A 7387-nucleotide genomic window follows, 5' to 3' on the forward strand; every position below is an offset into this window, starting at 1 on the left:
TATGCTTACCTTACACATAACATACTGTTAGTTTTATTCATGTGAATACATACATACACATTTTCATTCCATTTCTACCTTTAGATCTTGATCGAGTCATGGATTGTACGGGTTCCTTATCACAAGAGCACACAGGTTTGAGTCCAAGTACCTATCCTCTCGTACTTGATTCTCTCAAACCGGGGCTCAAATACCAACTTGTAAGACCCTAATACGTATTTGACAAAAAGTCGCAGCGGAAATTCGTGCCATAAAATTTCTTTCATTACAAACATCTTGACCTACTTGAAAGTTCATTTTAATATGTATCTTTTACAAAAACAAAGGGTAAGTCCTGCTTACTAAAGTATATACTCAATTATTCCCTCACAATCTATCTTGTGACTCGGTCTTCGATCTCTACTCCTCGTGATAACCGGCCGTGATTCGTACAACCTGCACTCACCACATACATTCATCACATTAGTACACAATACATAAACAAGATTCAATCTCGTACACTTCCCAATGCGTTATCATTCTAACTTTAAGCATTTCATCCGCGTATCCATGTTCTGGTGAGGCTTCAATAATGTACCTGCATTACTTTTCATTCTCAAGGCACACTATTAATAACGTATTACTCGACGTATCTAAATCATGCATACATACATTCTTACATGCATACATACACATCTACATACGTACATTCCTTCCTATGTATCTACATACATGCATACACTCATACGTACCCTCATATATACCATATACACATCTACATACGCACATACATCACTACGTCTCTACATACGTTTATACACATACGTATCTTCACATATACATAAATACACGTCTACATACTTACATACATTACTATGTCATACATGTCTACATACTTACATACATTACTACGTCTCTACTTACTTGCATACACTTATACGTGCCTTCACATATACTTAAATACACGTCTACATATGTACATATACTCTTACGTACACGTTCAAGATCTTACATACCTTTTATATATCCATACATTAATTACATGGTACTTAGACTTAGATTTATAGCCCATAAACGTCAAAGGAACGATCAAAATCATGTTTGGGAGGCCCGTCGTGGTCCACGGATAATAAACTTGAACTCCTCTTATGTTAAGATCTGTTTCTTTTGCACTCCTCTTAAATTAAGAGGTGTTTCTTTTGCACTCCTCTTAAATTAAGAGGTGTTTCTTTTGCACTCCTCTTAAGTTAAGAGGTGTTTTTGCTGCAGATTCGTTTAGTCGTCCGTACGCACTAAAACGCGCATAACTTTTGAACCGTTTACCCGTTTAACCTCCCGTTTCTTCCTACATTCTTGTAAATTCACATTCTATCATATGAACTTGAAATCCAACATCCGGTTTAAGGAAAATATTCATTTAAAGCTCTCGGCTTTATATACCCGCTTTCACTTATTCGACCCGTTCATGTTTTCGTCAAACTACTCATTTGTTTTAACCTAAGACTTACATAAACGTTATAACTATAATACTTTTACATTATCCGAGGTTAGTACTTGGGATTTATGCACCCGATACCCGGTATGCGCTAAACCTATTCATGTCATTCATTTATACGAAAGCAAACTTTGTTAATACAATTTCAAATGCGAAATTGTTTGTCTATTAACCATGACTCACAACCGAGTCTTTAGACTATCAATCCGCATCTCCGATTCTTGGTTAGCGTACTTATGTACAATTCTACCCATACCCGGTTATAGTACCGTAATCAATTACTTATACAACCCTTCCGGTATAGTAATAAAACCACAATTTTGACCCATTCGGCCTACTTAACGTAAATCATCAATTTCATACAACCCTTCTTATTTGACTTCAATTATCATGCCTAATTAACTAGAAGATAACCTTACTTGACAAACTAAGAAGTGATTCGGAAATCACTTACCTTGTGCATCCGTGTCCGTATCCACTTCCTTGCCTCCTCTTGACCCGTTAGCCTTTCATGCTTGAGTCCATCTTGATATGATTCCTCTACTTTCATGCCACCAATTCACATTCTCATTAGCATACACAATTGTACATGTTAAAGATCATATCAATTGCATATTTCACATTTGACTTTCATTAGTCAATTATAACAAGTATAAGACATATACCCAATTTCACATCCTTTCAAACTCATACAATTTACCATGTCATTTAATATAACGCGTATAGATGTAACATGTACTATACGACTTTCTAATATCCTACCTTTACAACAACAAGTCAAATTGTGCTTCCTATTCGTAGTTAACTTTCAGAAGTCAACAGTTTGTCATATGAACTTCCGACTTATTCACCTATATCCGTAACATCATTTATGCTATATTAAAGATGCTATATATATTTCTTATTCACGATGCAAATGTGCTTACAATCACATGATCACCTAGTGACATAAAACACAATGTACAAGTCCTTAATGCATAGTCTTGACCAAGACACACATTCAACCCGAATTCTTGTATGAGTTCCATCTAAAGCACATTCTTCAAGTTAGTATACTACTAATTACATCATTACCTCATCTCATTCATATATATATATATATCAAGCCATTTCATACGATCTCACATCTTAACTTCACTTAGACATTTCATCAAACACTTGGTGTGCGTACCACTACCTTAGAACAATGTACAACTAATTAAAGCACATTCTTCCTAGTTCAATCATGGATTAACATAATCTTTCACAAATCATCATCATAACCAAGCATCATATGTCTATATCAATTTATCCATCTAACTACTTTCTATAACACTACTCTAATATCAACATTACACAATTCATTATAAATCTTCACTATACTTCATCTTCCTACAATTCTAAGTGGGTTTTATCCTAACTCATCAATACCATCCAAATTAAGCATATTACAACTTTAACACATTGATATTAACTAACATTCATATTCAATTTCATAATACATTCACGGATTACACATAACCCACTTCATCAAATATCACCAAAACATTAAATTCAACTTACCACTTGCTTATTAGAGCTAGATGATGAGAGATCTTCATCCATGCAATGTTTTTCCTTTGATCTTGGGTTTGATTTGGCTGAATTTGCATTCTTGTTCTTGAGAGGATTTCTCCTCTTTCTTCCTCTCCATATACGACACACACACACACACTACACATAGTAAAATTCTGCCTTTTACATTTAATCCAAACTTCATCCTAAATCTCCAAATTCAGCCCCTCATGTTTGTTATGTATTCATAATTGTCCCAAATTCATTCTTTATTTGTTTTAACTAAACCATTTAAATGGTTAAATAGTCTAGTCATTTTGTTTTATGTTTCATCATATGGAATCGTATGATGAATGTAAATATTCGAGTTTTGGGGCGTTACAACAACGAAAAATTCAAAAGTTCAAACCATCATACACAAACACATCCTACTCAAAGGAAGAAACAATCCACTCAAACAGTCCAGCCGATCGAGCCTACCGGCCGATCGAACAGACTGTCCGAACGAACTGTCTAGCCGAACGAACGACCCGTTCGATCGAACCTACTGTTCGATCGACCAGGCTATTCAACCCACTTACACTTGTTTACATTTTACGTGTATTCATCGTTATGCTATCGAACTGTTCAGGCTAACCCTACTCTCAAGCGCTCCCTTCAATCCATCAATCAATCGCTGTGAGTATACTCGATCCCTTTTTGCTTTTAGCACTTTTGGGTGTTACATACGTTACTTATCAAAATCACAATCGATCACACTACTCAATTATTTGAACGCTAACCGATTCGCATGTATTATGTGACTAAATGAATGCTTGTTGATTGTGTTACACGTGGAATGTTGTCTACCTGCCTTAACGACGTAGTACCATAGTTTGGACTCAGCACCCGTTCACACGGGGGTTGTTAAGGACAATTACTTGCATGGATTACGGTGGTAATCATGTATTGCGAACCGTCTCGAACGGTCAACCCGCAGTCATTGGTATCGATAGGTCCATGTCGATAATTAACATGCTTCGTTTTCCTCTGTGTACGTGCTAGTTATGCGTAAACTATTTCGAACTCTATATGCTATTATCAAACTTGTATGCTCACCTTTATATTATATGTATTGACTTTATTTTAACGTATGTGACAGGTGTTTAAGATGTTTGCTTGCTAGGAAAGCGAGGCTAGAATAAAGCTCTAGAGGCCCCCAACAAATAGTTGTCTGTCAGGAGCGAGCAACTAGAGCATAGTTGTCTATAGATCTTGTCAGGTTGGGTCTTTAGGAGCATTTGAACAATATTTATTTGTTTTATTAAAATCTGAGTTGTCGGAGCATAATACTTGCCTGGTTGTTATCTGTAATAATTGATTGTATTATTTGGGATACGGTATGGGACGTATCATTTAAATGAAAAGTATTAATAGTTGTTGTGGAAACTTCTGGACAATGTGTTTCGCTCAGTGCCATGCCCCGATGATTCCGCCATCGGTTGGGGTGTGACAGTTATCACGCACGTGCTCACATCTCTCAATTCTCACCAGCCACCATAGTCAACACGACCCTGCCATTGACGGATGACCATAACTTCACTAGCCACCAATCAGTCAATTTAGCCACGATATGTTTTCTTAGGCTCTAAATTGGGTGGTTTGTAAGTTTTGTTTTATGTTGACTAATTGTTAATTGTTGAATTTTGAGTAATTCTTAGAATTTGGTGTTTTGTTAAGCCTTTAATTGGGTGTTTTGTTGAATGTTGAATAATCGTTAATTGTTGAATATTGAGTAATTGTTAGAATTTGGTGCTTTGTTAAGCCTTTAATTGGGTGTTTTGTTGAATGTGAATAATCGTTAATTGTTGAATGTTGAGTAATTGTTAATGGTAATTGTAAATTATTAATTGTTGAATGTTGAGTAATTTTTAATGGTTTTAACTTTTGGATTTGATTTTGATAAAGTATGCATCCTAAACAACCATTGATTAGCTATTACGGTATGTCATTCTAATATTATGATTTTATTATGTTTATTGTTATAACGTTAATCGTCATTTAAAAAATGCTTATATAATGCCTAAAGGACTTTTTTCCCGACTTATACAGGGCACTTAAATCCTCAGTACCGGTGCTGCTAAACTCGTTCACTTTTATCGCTTTTAGTTAGTTCGTATATATTTCATAGATTGTACTTGATAATTAGAAAATGATTTTTGTGATCTGATAAAAGTGTTTTTTTTTTCAAATAGTCTTTCTAATAATAATTTTAGAAAAATACTATAATTGCCAAATCAAGATCATTTAGATATAAAAATTAGAAAAAAAAAATACACCGTTAGTCCTTGTGGTTTCTTCCAAATTTTAATGTCGGGTACTAATAGTTTTTTATTGCAAAATCAGGTATTAACGTTCTAATTTGTCACAATGTTGAGTGCTAAGACCAAACCTTGTCACAATGTTGAGTACTAAGGATAAACATTGTTCACTTTTTTGTTAAGTCTTACTAAAATGACCTTTAATAATTAAATTTTTAGTCATTTTGTACAACTTAGAAACCATAGGGACTATATGTGTTAATTAACTAAACTTATTAAAACAAACAAAAAGAAAGCCCGCCTTTCAGGGGGTCTTCTCCGGCAAAGTCATCGGATTCCGGCCATATCGGATCCGTAAAAATTGTCCATTTAACTTATTTTTTTCGTTAATGTTTATCTCCATCATAATCAAAACTAAAAACTCGTTTGTGTCACGTATAAACTGCAAATTCTGCTTATCCGCTAACCCGTTTAACTCTGAAACTCCCATCAACCTCTCGATCCGTTATATCTTCAATTCAAGTATAAATATACGCCTCTTGAACCGATGCGACCTCATTCCCACATATTACAACCAATTTCGTCTCTACAACTGACTAGAGCCACGTCGGCATACTGGAACTTCGGCGATGCAATTCTTGTACATAACATCGCAAACTGGTACGAATATTACATGTTATTTGTTCGTTTTATCATACAAACCCAAAGCCCCGTATTTATTTCAACTTACAAAATTATTATATTCCTAGATTTGAAATTTGTTTTAGTTGTTTTTATAAATCTTAACTTGGTTTATTATTTGGATTAAGTTAAAAAATTTATTTTATTAGCATATTATTTATAAACTCAAAGTTTATAAATAATAAATTTCAAATCCATTTAATTTTATAAAAAAATATAAATAAAATAGAAAACATTACTTTAAATTATTTTAGTCAAATATAATTAATTAAAAAATAGACATTCTAGTTATTAAAGTGCATTTTAGTAAGATTTAACAAAAAAGTTAACAATATTTGGTGTTAGTATTCAACATTGTGACAAATTAGAACATTAATACTTGATTTTGCAACAAAAAATTATTAGTACCCGACATTAAAATTTGACATAAACACAACGAACAAGAGTGTAATTTTTTTCTAAAAATTAAGAGTTTCTTTGTGAGGGAGAATGACAACTAGATCGGTATGTCTTTTGTGAAAATATTAATTAGGCTTTCATCTTTTCTAAAACCCTACCAAACAAGTATATCTTTTTTTTTGTTACCCTCCAAATTCTGCTCCTTTTTTCTCAATCAAAATTATGCCCTCCATTGTCACATAATAAATCTTTGATTATAATAAATAAATATAATAATATTATCACAATAATGATATATAATATAAAAAGACACGAAAGATGTCTCCAAGTCATGACTTAATTGGTATTAAGAGTAGTAATAACTTTAAGTTTTTTTTTTCTTTTTTGATTTTAATAAAAAATCACATTTTTCATGAAACCATGGATGACCACTCAGTTGGTACTAACCTCCAATAGTTAACGTGGTATCTTGATGTACACAGTTCTACAACTTTATACAAGTTTGGACATTCACCAAAAGGGTTTTTATAGGCTTATAATTATTGTGTATTGCAAGATTTAGTGAAAGGATGTGGCCGTGTGGGGTTCACCGTTCACACATCACCATCCAACATCCCGTACATTCATGATTCATGCATGTATCACATCTACATACATGCATGCATGAGGATGATATATATAGATTTGGAACTGGAGAGTACTTGTCACACACACATGTAATTATGCTGAAGGAAACAATTTCCATCCACCTTGCTTGACTTATATACTTATCTTTAGAATGATCAGTATTTTGTAAACAAAAACGAATATAAGATGAAATCGATTCTTGAATTTTATGTACTTTGTCATTATAAAGAAATGATAAATATTATTAGTCACTCGTTTGATAATAACACATATTTGTTATGCTTAAAAATCATCAACACCTGATCATTGATGCGTCAATAGACAAACGACAATTATATACATGAATTATGAATAGCTAGAGGGGTTCGTTGAT

At 33.4% G+C, this 7387-nt stretch overlaps 1 long non-coding RNA gene across 2 annotated transcripts; it reads right to left on the reverse strand.

The window, feature by feature from the left end:
- Positions 1-419: 419 nt before the first annotated feature.
- Positions 420-3151, reverse strand: LOC110926491. 2 transcript variants are annotated; one of them, XR_002585270.2, is made up of 3 exons: positions 3017-3151; positions 1929-2014; positions 420-435 (listed from the first exon to the last, which is right to left on the reverse strand). It is a non-coding gene; the product is annotated as an uncharacterized LOC110926491 (long non-coding RNA). The 2 variants fall into 2 exon arrangements; XR_002585271.1 differs by having other exon boundaries at positions 1929-2017; positions 3017-3130.
- Positions 3152-7387: the final 4236 nt, after the last annotated feature.

The sequence above is a fragment of the Helianthus annuus genome, chromosome 17, assembly GCF_002127325.2.
Source record: "Helianthus annuus cultivar XRQ/B chromosome 17, HanXRQr2.0-SUNRISE, whole genome shotgun sequence".
Classification (NCBI taxonomy): Eukaryota; Viridiplantae; Streptophyta; class Magnoliopsida; order Asterales; family Asteraceae; genus Helianthus; species Helianthus annuus.